The sequence below is a fragment of the Lepisma saccharinum genome, chromosome 3, assembly GCF_977018435.1.
Source record: "Lepisma saccharinum chromosome 3, izLepSacc3.1, whole genome shotgun sequence".
In the NCBI taxonomy this organism is placed as follows: Eukaryota; Metazoa; Arthropoda; class Insecta; order Zygentoma; family Lepismatidae; genus Lepisma; species Lepisma saccharinum.
The window spans coordinates 78,193,139-78,208,686 of record NC_139231.1 but is presented as its reverse complement, the minus strand read 5'-3'; the positions used below and the strand labels follow the sequence as shown (position 1 = coordinate 78,208,686).

The 15,548-nt window shown below is 36.5% G+C and overlaps 1 protein-coding gene and 1 long non-coding RNA gene across 3 annotated transcripts in view; one reads left to right on the top strand and one right to left on the bottom strand.

The window, feature by feature from the left end:
- LOC145985173 (uncharacterized) overlaps positions 1–15,548 on the top strand; it is a 471,246-nt gene that overhangs the window by 428,137 nt on the left and 27,561 nt on the right. The gene's annotated exons all lie outside the window — the stretch shown is intronic.
- LOC145985174 (uncharacterized) lies at positions 5,417–7,865 on the bottom strand. Its single transcript, XR_014441403.1, has 3 exons — positions 7,838–7,865; positions 7,110–7,236; positions 5,417–5,753 (listed from the first exon to the last, which is right to left on the bottom strand). It is a non-coding gene; the product is annotated as an uncharacterized LOC145985174 (long non-coding RNA).

Below are 15,548 nucleotides of genomic sequence, written 5' to 3'. Positions count from 1 at the left end.
CACTGGAACGTAATTTCCATGTCTGGTATAACGTTTTCTGCACTGTACATGCACTCGCACATGACTAACGCCTTAATTGTTTTCCCCAATCCCATCTTTTCTCTTTATACTGAGATTCCTCAAAGTCTCTAACCCTCTTGTCACATTGACACTGTCAATGTCCACCATCCCGCCTTCACCGCAGAAAATGCACTTCTCCTCCATCTTCTATTCAGCCTTCCAACAACCGCATACGATCAATAAGACCTGAGAAGAAAAAAAACTATTAATAATGGTAATGCCGTTTTCTTCTGAACATTCAGTTTTTTTTGTCAAAATTCTTATTGATTTCATTAAATTTTTACCGTAAACAGGACTTTTTTTTTTAGAAAAGATGTTTTAATCGATTATACTACACAAACCATGAATTTTAGCGCAAAACAGCACCTCCCTATGATTGTCCATTACTGAGTTATCGCATTATTTTAAAAAAAATCCAAGTGGCGGCCATTTATTCAAAATTTAAGGGTGTTCCCCATGCAGGAGTTTTTGGGATTTTTCTGGGGAAGTACAGGGCGACCTAAAGAACGCATTTCAGAAGGAATTAGCTTCCTAATAATTATGTCCGTTTCGAGCCAAATTTAGGTCTAAATGTCCTATACTAAATCTCGAAAGTCGATAAATCATTTTCCAAACTCTAGATCTGAATGGGAAACTTGTCCCTTTTGGAAATTGTAACAGCATCTGGGTTAGCTTCAGCTATTAGTACTTCTACTCGCTCTGGGTGAGTGGGTGTGGGTTTAGAAAACAAAATAGTTGGTGAAGAATATGATGGTGCTGATGTAATGGGTGATAGAATTATGGAGGTGAGATAGATAGATAATTTCAGAGAAGTGTCCAAATGCAATTTTTGTACATTGTTCAACATATATTTTAACCCTGGCTATTGCCCATTTCTGTGGAATTTCTGCGATATTGAGACTGTCAAATCAGTTATATTTTTTTCCCTCGAGTCTTCTCAAAGAAACAGCCCTCCCCCCCCCCCCCCCCCGGGGTTAGTACATCGTGGGGTCCGGGTTCGAAACCCGGAATGGGCATGGACGTTTGTGGGTGTCGATTCGTCAATTTCATCATGTTATCACTCATCCCGATCTTCAAAAATTAGCCTTAAATTGGCACAAAAAGCGAAGTAAAATAATGCAAATAAATCAATGAAAGTAATTTGGTTGTAAAAAATGAAGTGCAAGATAGCTAGGGAAGTTCTGCAACGTTCTCAAGTTGTTTGACATAAGATGGACAGAAAAGTATAAATACTCAGTTGGGTGACCTATGAAAACGTATACACTAATAGTAGAAACTTTACTGTTTTCCATTTTTGGACAATTTTGTAGTATAAATGAACCAAGTTTCTCTGGGTGCTTAGTCCCGACTCTCAATACGTGAGAACGGAAACGACCATTTCGTTATCACCCCAACTCGTGATTGGAGAGAAAATCGTAGTCCTGACTGGTCGTTAACGAGTGCCGACTTCGATGGCTTACGAGTTCTCGCTAACGACTGAGAATATAGTCTGTGATGCACTCAAAACAAGTTTGTCGTAGAGGCTACACCCAAAGAACCAATCAGATGGCGAGAATTGAAATCGAGAGTCGTGAAGAATCGATCGATCTTCCTAAAAATCGATTGTGGTTTGTTTACTGTCTTATGAAGTTGCCCAAATGTCGAAATTGATCTTAAATGTAAAACTGCACGGAAAAATAAATAGCGAGTTTATTCGAATAGATAATATTCATGTATGTATGTGAGTGGCACTCCATGCGGATTTTTCGGAAGAAAAAATAAAACAAATCTATGCACTTACCAAATTAGCTAATAACGTCAAGACTTAAAAAAGGAAGAAAAAAGTTGTACAATGTTATGAATGTCCAGCCCAATATTTTTTAAAGATGTAATAGTAGTTTTCTTCACTGCATAGAAGGCAGGGAGAGGGAGGGTTGTTTCTTTCAAATTTATTATGAAAAGAGGTGTTTCAAATATGTGGTCCAAGTTCCGATCGTTTAATTCAAAATTAATGGTATTTTTTACACGGCTCGATTTTTTTATCTGTATTAACACATCGTTACCACACATTCTTTATAGTTTTAGTGATTTCTTGCTGCATCTCGTGTGAAGAACGATTTTTCCCCTCCACACATACCTACATGATTGTTTGGGAGTATATATATATTGCAACATATTGAAGGTTAGGTTTTTCTTGGTAAATAATATTTTACGAAATTTTAATGGCAAAAATACACACATATTCCTAAAATGAATGTTTTGCTTGTCTTTGATACAAATAGCTGATTGGTATCTTACGTTTTAGGTTAAGCAGGTTAGATTTAAGGCTCTTAGAATTAATAAAACATTCCTAAATACTTTCGTTGTAAGGTTGGGTTAGTCAGGTTTAGGGTTCTTAGCATTATAACAATATCTCTAAGTGAACAAAACATCCAGTCTCAAGCACAAAACTCCCTTCGAACCTTGATGAAAATCTGCTAAAACTCCATGTCTTACATAACCGGAAACCAAGAATGATTATTTGCTGCAAATCACAGCTACTCGTGTAAGCTCCTTTAAAAATCGAAGTATCTCGGGTAAATAATACTTTGTGTAGAATTTAACAGTGCTAATTCATTTCTCCAAGCTTCAAACTTACCTTCACATACTGTTTCCAGTATTCCAAACTACTTTCTAATACATCTATAAAATTTGCAAAAATGAAAAAGAAAAGAATACCATTCAACATTCGGAACCGTTGCCAACTTCTCTATTAATGGCAGAATATTGATTTTCGGTAGGTAATTGCGGGAGTTTGTGAATGAGGGGTGATTTTCTATGAGCATTGTAGGAATATGTATGCATTTTATCCTATATTTTTCCAAATTTTATTTACAAAAAAAAAATATTGAAAAATCGAACGAAGACATCAAACATTGGGAAATACAGGAGTTATCCATTGTTGACATAACATTAAAGTGCAAAAGCAACCTTTTGATGTAATTCTTTTATGGCACATTCCTGGTAAATCCAGGTTCCTCCCCTCACTAATTCATAATTTATTGAATGGAGATGGAAGTATACAGAATTTCTTTGCATTACCAATTCAAGTGTGATTTTCCTCAGTGAAATGTACAGAAAACATACCTCAAAAATGACAAAAATATGCTGTCATACAATGAATTTGCTAAAAAATATGCCTTAGGTTTTTTATGCATTTACATGACAAATGACAGCATCATCATAGCGTTCACAGAAGATAGGAAATTTAATTTGGTGTGGAGAATCAAGCTAGGATAAAAACATGACAAAAATCTGAGGCCTGTAAGGGGAAAAAAATCTGAAAATATACTTACTGATTTCATAAAGGTGCTTTGTCAAAAATGAAAATTGTTACTTCTGGAAGTTTATGACAGCCACACAATCTTTATTGTGTACCTCAACCTATCTACTTACCATTCAAGTTAACATTTCTGGAGGTGTGAATATCCTTAGCTAGTTATATGCAATAGCTTATGGCAAGTTGTGAATATGCTTAACTAGATGGCACCTCCATTGCAGGAAGAACACAGTAATTGCATGACAAATTGTATGCTGTAACTTATTAATGCCTAACAGAACCAAGAAGTTACAGAACTGGCATTGTAAATTTACACAGAGATCCAAGTTGTGGAAATTATGGGAGTGCAATACACAGGTTTTTTTTTTTTTTTGGAAACTCTGTGAGCATTGGCACATAATACCAAAGACATGTTTTTCCATTTCATAAATTTTCAGTCAATTTTAATGTCTCTAACATGTAAATTTTGCATTCCTAGATGCTATTTAATGATTGGTACAACAACTATAATTCCTCAAAACTATTTATTTCAGTCGTTATAGTACCGAGACAGTGATGTGAAAAGATTTATGAATTATAATGACAATCTTAGTGTAGGATTTCCCTTACTCTTTGAGTGGAGTGGAGTTTTAAGTCAACTTTTGTGCACAGATAGGCTAATTGGGACTGGACCTACAGTTTAAAGTACGATCCGAACCACTATGCCTCACCGGTTCTCAAACTTGGAACCCCTTGATTGCAAAGCAAATATGTTACAACTATGCCATTGGGGAAGCACCCGTACCATTTGAAGTAGATGATGTAATAAAAATTATTGTGGATGCCATATGAAAATTGAAATATAGCATCAAAAGGTAAAAATAATAATAATAAAAAGTCTCTCAAGAGATTGAAAATGAAATCTGGAGTCCCCTTGATGTTGAGGTAATTAAGATTTGACTAATCTATTAATGGGGAGACTGTTCAAAGAAGTCCTCCCATTAATGACTATTGCAATATTGTTGTACGAGAACCAGTTGGACCTAACTTAAATTTATGTAATTTTCATGAGTGATTATGTCTGAATATAAAAAAGTCAGTAATTTGAAGATACTTAAATCCTCTTTACCACTAATGAGAAAAGCTGGACATGGGTGAATCTGATTCCAAACGCGGCTTTTTTAGAGTTACGTTCCTCTGGTTCTCACACGGCAACATATGACATGAGGTCGTCTTTATGCACAAAGAAGCTACAGTTTAAAGTGGTATCTGAACCATTAAGTGCCTCTGTTGAGTATTGAACATGGAATCCCTTGATTACAAGATGGCAACATGCAACATTTCCAATACACCAATGAAGAGGCTTGAACTGTCAGTGAGCAAATGAGTAAAGTAAACCAATTTCAGATAGAACAGCACTGAAAAATATATTTGCAATGAAACTTTTCTAAATCAAGTGGGAGGTGATTGTGTACATTATGAAACATGTATTCATGAAATCAGATACACACTGATGCAGACCTTTTGTACACAGAAAAGGCATAGTTAAAAAAAAAAAACTGACTACATGGGAACTTTGCATGTAATATCAGCTTTCTAAAACTTCAGGAAAACCCTTTTGTGTGTTCTGTTACAGCTCTTGCAATAACAATGTTCTACAACAACACACTACTTTATGGCAAAAGTAACTAAGGCAATGAAGTACATTGATATTTCATAACGACAAACAAGGCTTAAAAACTGTTGCAAAGGGGAGGGAAGCTTTAAACAGAATAAAATAAACCTTTTCATGTTTCATCTTGCATATGAAAATATAAATCTCCTTTCTTTAAAGAAATATATTTTAAGGTAACAGCCATCCAAGCCATATGAAATGGCTGATGTGCATTTTACTGAAAAATTATCTGAAAATTCTGGCTCAAGCAGATATTTAGTTTTCTGTTGGTTGAGTCCCAATCTTCAAGAAAACTTTCCAGCAGGTAGTAAAAATAAATAAGTGAACCATTTAAAGTATTCAATAATTAAATGAAATAAGTGAGGAATTGGCACTGCTAACAATATTGAAATAAAGTTCTGGTGTACCGTTACAATGTTATATTTCAAAAAGAATGTCACAGAAAACCTATTTCACACAAACTTAATAACATTAAAGCACATCTGAAGATTCACACACACACACACATGCAGAGTTGACAGTGGATAGGAAAACTGAATTTTCTTCCATCCCTCCATCTTTGATTTTTGTTGCCATAGGAGGGTGATAGTGAAGCACCATGTTCTTTAAAAGACACCTCCATTTTTGTTTTAGGATGCCAATGGTCCAAATGGCATTAGACAGCTATGCACCTCAAGAGTGTTTTCACCAGCACCATCTATTGGTGTCATGACCCATGGTCCTCTGGATACCCACTGTTACCTGCAAAGATAAAGAAAGGCCTGTCCTGAGTTTCCACTGTAGATAATAAATATCCCAATAACAATTGAAAGTAACTTCACTTAAAAGATTTTAAAGGATCAGCAGGAATTCAAGTATTAACTTATGAGCACTTCTATAATCTATTGCTTTACTTCAAAACATCTAAAGTGCACATATCCGGTGATGGTCCCCCCAGTGTCTTATGAAACAAACTGTATGTTAAATTTGGCAATCCTCTAAAGTGACACATTTATATAAATTTTGAGTACTTTCGTTTAAATCGCAGTGTCAATGTTTGACTTCCAAAAATACGCAAGTGTTCCACAAAAGCTCTATTTCCATAGCAAATGGAATGTTGAACAAATGAACATGTAATAGCCCCATCTAGTTGCTGCACTTTTTTACACTCTGTGCAGTGCAGGTGTATCCAGTGTCAAGAGTAGTGCAAGGAAATCACGTTCAACCAACTAGACGGAAAGCAGTGTTCCAGTTAAGATGATTCAACAAATGCCTGTCTGCTGCTTTGAACGGTCATTTGATTAGTTAGCACACACCATGTGACCATACACCAGTCCGAAAGGTAGTGCAGATACAAAATACACTACTTGACTCCAAATCAACAAACTAGACAACTCAGTGTTGCACCGTGCAACCAACTAGACGCTTCAGTGCAAAGAGAGTCAAAAAGTGCAGTCAACTAGACGGGGCTAATGTGTTATGACTCCTAGGTGTTTTATAAACTTGCCTACAACATCCTCAATTTACATTCTACAAATTCTATTACATTTCAATAATCTTGTTATTCATATCTAAATTAAACATGTATCATATTTAATCACATGCTCATTGTGTGGCAAACATTATAGATTATGCTAACTGTGAATGTTATGTGAAGGCTTCCATGAAAAGTATTGTCTGGAATAAAAATAGTTATATGATTTTATGAAACATTCACGTAACATTTCTATTAATAAAAATGCTTCCACATAAAATTGTCCCTAGCATGGTCTTGTTGTATACTGGTAGGGTTTCTTATTATTATTATTATTACTACTTGTATCTAAGAATAAAACGTTTTGATAACATTTGAAGAACTCAGAAATGTTTAAGTTTAAAATTTACGGATAATGCACATTTTGTAATAATAAAAAGGTGAGAGAAGAGAGTACTAGACTTATTGTAGAATATAGATAATTATGAAACAACACTGCACATGTATTCATAATACAGTAATGGTAATAAACATAGTACTTCACATCTTTAATAATGCAGTTCATATATGAGATGAGTGCAATTTAAATACTTCATGGAAAAATTATTAACAATAATTATTCCAGACTTAGAACATCTACATACCTAACAGCCAAGTGTTCCTTGTACCTGCCTTATTCTTATATTGACAAAAGTATCTGATGTTGGAATTCCTCATGTGTCCACCCTGGATACCGAGAGTAGTCACAATATTTTCATTTTAATCGGCTATCTGCAAAAGAGGAAAAGTACTGTAACTTTTGCACAAATAATTGGGTTAACAAGTTGAGGTATTGATCATAATAAGATACTGCACAAAGTTAATGATTTTTTAAAAAATATATATATATATATTCATGTTATTCTGAATGAGAAATACCATCCATCTGATGTTACACATTACTCAGTTGTTTACTTCTGATTTATTTTAAAATAGTAACTGTTTTGAAAACCCCACAAATTCACCTTTTACTGTGTTCCAATAAAAAATAATAAAATATTAAAAGAATATCACTCTGGAACTGTTATTGCCATGAGCACCTTTGATTTGGTTTGTCTTAACAATTATAATTGTATTGTTTTGTCCATGCAAATAGGAATACGAGATAAAAAGTGATACAAATTTGTTTGCTAATCCAGAACTATATGGATAGTATTGAAAATAAACTAGCATGTTCACTTGCACAATATACCTACCTACATGGCCAGTCAGCCACTCATTTCAGTATTTATGTTTTATTACATTTTATTGTAGAAGCTGTCTAAAACCCACCACATGATGGATGTCAATAGGTGTTATTATAATGAAACAAAAATAACGTACACTATCTTACCTCCTTTTAACATCCAGCTGATCTGCTTAACTGTAATGTGCTGACATGTTCCATACCATGTGTGGAAAACAACCACTGTACAATGGTCAAAGGAATGAAATAAATCATATCATATCATATCATATCATTGGGAACTTCATCCATTGTGAGGAGCAATAACCACCATAGCACTGCACACTTGCTCTATACACTGGCTGATGACCTATAACCATCTGGCTGGTACCTCCATGTTGTGAAAATGAGAGCTTCTAGCACCTATAAAATTATTTCAGAAAAAATAAATATAAATTCTCTTACAAGGAAACTTCTATCAAACAGTTCCCACTCACTCAAAGATTTTCATGCTTAAAATAAATTCATGCTACCCACTATCAACACATGACATAAGGTAGTTAAACTGAGTGCATTCTGTTGATGGTTTCATATAGAAAAAAAATATTTTCCCCTTTTCAATTGATGGTTATGAATACAGTATACCAAGTACCCCCTCCCATGCACACACACACATATATACATTACTAATGACATTTTTGTCACAAAAAAAGGTTTTCTCTCACCAGTGTCTGGGCAACGGAATGGAGTACTTTCACTTTTACTGGTGCTTAGGCGTTTAGGTTAGATTTTGTGATTACAATAAAAAAAAAGATAATTTTACATTCCCGTCGTGATAAAAAAATAGATTTGGGATAAATTTTAATGTCCGTAACTCTGTAAATATACGTTTCTATGCCCCCAAGCTTCTGATATAGTCTTAACAACAGTTAATCTTTCCATGGGGAATTTTTCCTGGAAATTAGAGGGAGTACGTAATTTAGTACACTCGACCTGCAATTAATACAACTTAAAACATAGTGTCAAAATTTCCTTTAAAATCTTTATCATCAGTTCACGTACTGTATAAATCATGTGTACCATTTTTTTCCCCCTATATATAACATATAGTAGTGGTGCCTAATTGATGTATTTTATAGTACCGTAATTTCATTTACTGGTTGCAACAGGACAATATGTTGCAGAAAATTAATTGTTCTTATTTTGTGCGGCATCGTTATTTTACATTTTGATGTGACGTTGGTGGAATGTTGGCATACATTTCCCAGGTGTATCAAAATATATTTTGCAGTAGTATTTTATTTCGCGATTGCTAAGCTTAAGGAATGTTGCAAAAATATCAGCTCTAATTCTTACAAAGTACGTGGAACAATGTAATTAACAATAAGAAGGAAAATGGCACGAAGTATTTAATTCTTTAGGTACATCGTAGCAACAATTCACAATACATACGTATTTCACTCTCCCCCAGATTTGTTCCAATTGTCCTTATGTTCATACCCAATAATATTAATAACATACTAACATGACGTACTTACTCGAAATACGACTGAAACGAAGTGGGCTTGCAATTCTTCTTTCTTCAAAACCATCATCCGCAATAGCTGATAGTGTCCATCTTGAAAATCTGCAGCCGTGAACGAACTCGGTAGGTGCCTGGCTTGTGAGTAGGTTCCACTCGTTTTCTGTTAGCGCGTCCGTAACCGTATTCGTTAACGAAGAGTGGAGACTACACTAAATGGCATTCGTTAGCCTTTCTTGACAAAAACGTCACGAACTCGTTAGACCTTAACGTGTTGACAGTTCAAGACTTAGGCCCCTGAACACAGTCAACACATTGAAAAATTCCAACAACTTATTCTAATATGAAATGGCTATTCCTCATTCATTGGAACAATGTGTCAAAATGTTGGATGGCCTGGTTGATTTTTTTTTTATTGGATTTTAAAATCGGAATGAAAAATGTGGCAAACATGAAAAGACATGTCCAGGGTCTGCATTGTAGGCAGTAGAAAATTATGACAATCTCTTGTACTCAAATATGCACAAATTGTTGGTGATCTTGGCTACACTGCCAGTTTCACCTTTAACACCCGAGAGGATGTGTTTAACATTAAGGAGGTTGAAATAATGTCCTCGACTAATGCACCGTGCACTGTTAAGTGTACATACATACGAATATGAAAATAACATCGATGATGTTATTTTCAATTTTGTAGCAAGGAGGAAAATACTAATTCTAACATTATAATTCTTTATTTAAAGAGAAGCTGGGATTAGCTTTTTCAAAAGCATTTTCTGTTCATTTCATGTAGAAAAGTTAGAAGTTCGTAGATAGACTTAATTTAATAAATGTGTGACCTTTCATGTAGTGGCAGAGTAGATTTTGATAGCCAGATCACACCTAGGGACGCTATACGTCTCGGATTTTCAGGGACAATACCGGAAAGGTATAATTTGTTCGGATGCACAGATGACCTGGAATCAGGTAGGAAAGAAGAAATGATTAAGACTATACTTTCCTGAACTTTTTTTTATATTTAAATGCGTGGACGTAATTTTAAAATGCTCATCTTACAAAACAATCTAACTGTACATCGAACCACTCCCTCTCCATAATACAAGAGTTAACGAGATACAGATGGTACTGCAAATATCTTTGACTTCGCGATGGCGCCGCCGTCTGCTAGCAATGCTGAATTTCAGTTACGATTTTCTTCCATTGTATAGTAGTAACCTGCTTACTAAAAAGAGTCAGTCCTTGGGTGCCTATCTGTTCAGTCCGCAGTTTTCAAATAAAGTTCCCACACAATGTGGGATGTAAATGACAATTATGTTGTACATACATACAACTTTATCGGGTCCACCCCTTCCCCCTCCCCTGCTCCCTAACAAGCTACCGGCCAGTAGTAGTATTTCACTTATGAAATATAGGAACCCTAATTGAAACAAAAGTTGACCCCCCCCCCTTACGTGACCTATATATACGCACCTTCTGCCTTTTGGGCTTTAGTTTAGTCCGTACACAACCTCTTCTCGGACTTTTCAAAATACATCAGTGGGTTTGTAGGACAGAGAGCCTGCGTGGTATGTGGTGTAGGATTTGTTTGTTTTCACCAAGAGTTTCTTGTAATAAAAGATTAGTAATATATCATCTTTAGAGCTTTATTCAAGCTTCCGACGATATACATAAACTTTAAACAGACAATTCGCCCGATATAACTTGTAGGCCGAAACCTATTAGTTATACCGAAGTTTAGAAACCCTGAACTTTTGGTGATGCAGAGAAGCACACCTTTCGGAATGTGGGTTTGAAATATCCGCCTTGGTATACACCAAAACCTCCCAGAAAAGCGCGGCTGAGATATTTCCCCAAGCCTCCCCCTGAATTACCAGCCTTTCGGCAACGAGATTATCCCCGAAGTTTATATACCTTTCTACTTTTATACAGTAAAAATGTTTGCATATTTGGAAGACGACACTGTAGTTCTTTATACATCGTCATAGTTACGGAACTTTTACAATGATTTACAATTTTCTTGTATTTATACAAAATACCAAAATCCTCTACATTATGTTTTAGTAAGAAATTAGTTGGAAAAAACTTTTAGGTACATGATATTAACAATAAAAACAGAGAAACTGAGTTGACTACAGATTATCTATACGCAGATGACCCAATTAGCTTTCTAGAAACGAGCAGTCTACTAGATCGACACAGAGTAACGCTTGCAACTGCTTTTTGTGATGCGTGTACGAAACGTGTGATCTGGCACAGGTGTCGTATACACCTTGTTCCTAACGTGTCCGAAATGAAAAAAATAAATTAATGGGGTTAATGTCAGGGATAGAACCGTCTTTTCCAATCCATCCGATGCTATTTAACACATTCAGCACCTACAGTGCTCCTAGCAGCAAATTGACAGAGCTGTCAAAACATGAAGACAGCACCAACTTAACTACAGAGGAAAATAAAAAATCTACAAGTGTGAAAATCAGTAACAGGTTGAAATCAAAGTAATCATTTTGTCCGAGATTTTTTTTTTGCACTGTAATGCAGTTTGGGTATTTCCTCAAAAACCTGTAACCTTAATCTTTAATTATTGAGAAATAATAAGGAATTAATTCATTATTATGTACAGTCATGGAAAAAAGTTCTTCCCCATAAGGCTTTAATAGGAGCAAGTAATGCAGGAGGGTAGGCAACACATATTGCACCCTTCGATGATCGGGTGATTTTGCCTGTCTTAACACCGAGAAATGTGTTCCACGCGAAGGTCAACATGGCAGGAAAGCAAAGAGGGTCACGTGACTATTGGTTACGTGGAGTGTTGTGCTTCTCCACGTCCCCAGTTCTTGATCCACATTGCAGAAAAAGTAGAGCTGCATGCAATATATGAAAATAGGTTGTTTTCAACTACACGCTTAATTATGATTTTCCCAATTGTAAATCTATCAGACGTGTCTCCCTATTTAGTCGGGACAGTCTTTTACTTTGAATTCCTGTTTGTCATAGGCGTAACTTGACGGGAGCAGAAAGGGCATTTGTAACCCCCCCCTCCCAAAATCAGGTTTCTTAAAGCTGCTAAAACAGGAATTAAATACTATGATTTGACGCGTCCAAAAAAAGTATTATATTGAAAGATTGTTCCCAAATACGTAGATAGCAATTTAATACTTTGAAAGTGTCTCAGATTTGTTTATTATGTCACATCTTAGTGTGGCACAGGTCTACTACAAAAGTGGAATTTCGTAACAGAAATATGAACCCACTCCTTTTATTTCGTAGCCGATTTCATCTTGAAACTGAAATTAAGAATATTAGTTAACAATGTCATTGGTAAACAATAAAAAAATATGTTAGACCCAATTCTTTAATACCTTATCATAATCTTTATCGCAAGTTTAAATTTTGTTGTAAGTCCACTTTATGCAAAAAAAAAAAAAAAAAAAAAAGGTAAAGTTTTCGTGAGTGGGGGTGATGTGATCAGCATCACGCCCCTGACCGCCTTTACCCCCAGGGTTTCCCCCAGGTACCCATGTCATTCGACGCTGGGTGGGCGCCGGGGTCGCTTCCAACGTTAGAAAAGTTCCCGGGCTTGAACCGGCCGGGGATCGAACCCGGGGCCTATAGCATGGTAGTCAGACGCGTTACCGACTGAGTCACCGGCACAGATAGACTAATCTGAAATGCATACAGTTTAAAGTGGGATCCGAACCACTATGTGCGATCACCTGGTATCGTACCCGAGACCCCTTGATTACAAGGCCTTACCACTACGCCATCAGTGAGGCGCACACAATCTTTGTATTTCGACCTTTTTAAACCTATATGTATCATATAAGAGGTTGTTTAACGTTGCTATGCCTCTATGGATTATATTTAGCCAGTATTCGAGCACATAGCGTCAGGTTTCATAGAATATAAGCTTCTCTTCCATGTTTATGGTTTCCTGTCTGCAGTAGAAAAACTGGCAGGTTCCCATTGCTTTTCTTTCAATAGTCTTCCAATGGTTGCATATCATATCACTCAAATTTGATTCATTCGTTGCGAACACAATCCCCGATGGCGGAGTGGGATCGTGGGCGCCTTGTAATTAAGGGATCCCTGGTTCGATACTCGGTGGAGGAACATAGTGGTTCGGATCCCCCTTTAAACTGTAGGTCCATTCACGATTAGCCTAACAGGACATAAAGTGGACTTAAGACACCAAATCAAGCAACCAACACAATCCCGTTATTGTCCAGATTATCGAATCCAGAACCTTCGTCGCGAATAACATAAGCAGGAAGACAACGTGAAATAACCGAACAGAAACAGAACCTAAAACCTACATCGGATAGATTGGATTAAGTCGACGATACAGCACGGGTTCTGAAATGAAAAAGAATACGAAAGTTGAAGGACCTCTATACGCACCCACTTTTCCTCCACTCAATGGGGAAGATATCCTTCTAGCTGAGAAGCCTTTACGTAGGAGTGCCCTGAGGGAACTTCAAGGCCACGACGATAAAGTGTTCTACGTGCAATGACGGGACCAAATCATACGTCAGATAGCTGTGTTCCTCCTTATTTCGTACGCCATTGATAACTGGAACACGTGACCTCGTCTTTGGTAGAGCAGAAGCCTGCTTGCTTGCCACCACCCTTTAGTTCAGTGACCTTCGCCCGTAGTCAGCAAGAGTGAATGACTCACCAGATACTTGTTGTCTGTGAGGCTACACAAGAATATATATTTCGTTAGTGGCTGTAAGTATTGTTTCATCTGCAGTTATATCAGTTAACATTTCAATAGTTTCCTAATGGTTACGTTAGTGATAAACATGTAAATTAGTTCTCGAGAGTGAACGTTTTATCTATTTGAACTGGGGATTTTTATACAGCCTGCATGTATTATTTTTTCCTGAAACAAGAAGAAATTCGAAGACGCAAAAAGAGTTATATAAGAGTAGTTAACAAAAGGAAAAAAGAAGAAGAAAACGAAAATGTAAATGCTGAAATAAATTATGGTAGAGATCGAGTGAATAACATTTTGTCATGGGGCCTCCTCGATGGCGTAGTGTTAACGTCGTCGCCTTGTAATCAGTGGATCCCGGGTTTGAGTTTGGTTTGGTTTGAGTTGCTGTTTTAAGTCCACTTTATGCACAGTAAGGCTAATCGGGACCGGACCTACAGTTTAAAGTGGGATCCGAACCACTTGTACCTCCACCGGGTATCGAACCCGGGACCCCTCGATTACAAGGCAAGGACGCTACCACTGCGCCATGGGGGAGGCCCCCGGTTTTGATACACGGTGGATGCACATAGTGGTTAGTATCCCACTTTAAACTGAAGGTCGAGTTCAGATTAGCATATCTGTGCACCAAACCAAAACTAAGAAAGAAATTGTCACAGTGTAAGAAAATTTCATGTTCAACCAGATACGAAACAAAAGGGAATAATATATTGCAGGTTGGAGTTCACATCTGTAGCATCTAACCAGCACAATTATGAATAGCAACATATCGTATCAGATCCATTTTTATTATACATGTATGATAATATAAGGGAAGTAGAGGAAAGAGAAAACCAAGCGAAACACGGACGCCTTCTCCAGAATTTCAAATCTCGTTACGTAAGGTTCTGGGTTGGAGTCCCGAACAGGCATGACTTTCTTGTTCTTGCCCTTTTATCTGCTTCATTTCATCATAATTCATCGTTATGGTTTACCTGCAGGGAAAGAATAATGACAATAATTGCCAATACAAAGCCAATGACAAACAGAACAACTCGATTACGGAGGTGCCAAGAAGAAACGAGACTTGACAGTTTCTCCGTCTCTCGGTTTGTCGAATTGAAAATTGCTCTACCGTTCTCGGTCTCGATTAGTTAAATATAGAAATCGAAAATGTATGTGAATGAATATACATGTATTTTATATATTCCGGTTTTGTAGGAGATTTCGTGAGAGATGAAGTAAGTACTCTTCCATCGTATTTATTTTTATAATTTTTATTCCCTGTTCGATGATCGCGACGATAAGGACGAGTGACCATTACATGAAATTGATGACGAAATAGTCAAACACCCCCGACAAGGACGGTACTCAAACCCGGGAACTTTGGCGACGATATCGAATGTCCATCACTTAATGAGCTTGACCACCGAGCCTGCTTAATGTTGTTTCTGTCAGGTAATTCGTAATAACTATCATTTGCTTCATAATTTATCTTATTGTTGTGATTAACCTGAATTCAAAGAATTAGTTGGAAGGCAAAAATGCAAGATTGAATGTCTCTGATGTTACTTCGTGCCGAATAATATGACGTGGTATTATGATATGAATTTATTAATCATATAATATGCCTATTCATTCCATTGATTGATCCCAATTGAGCA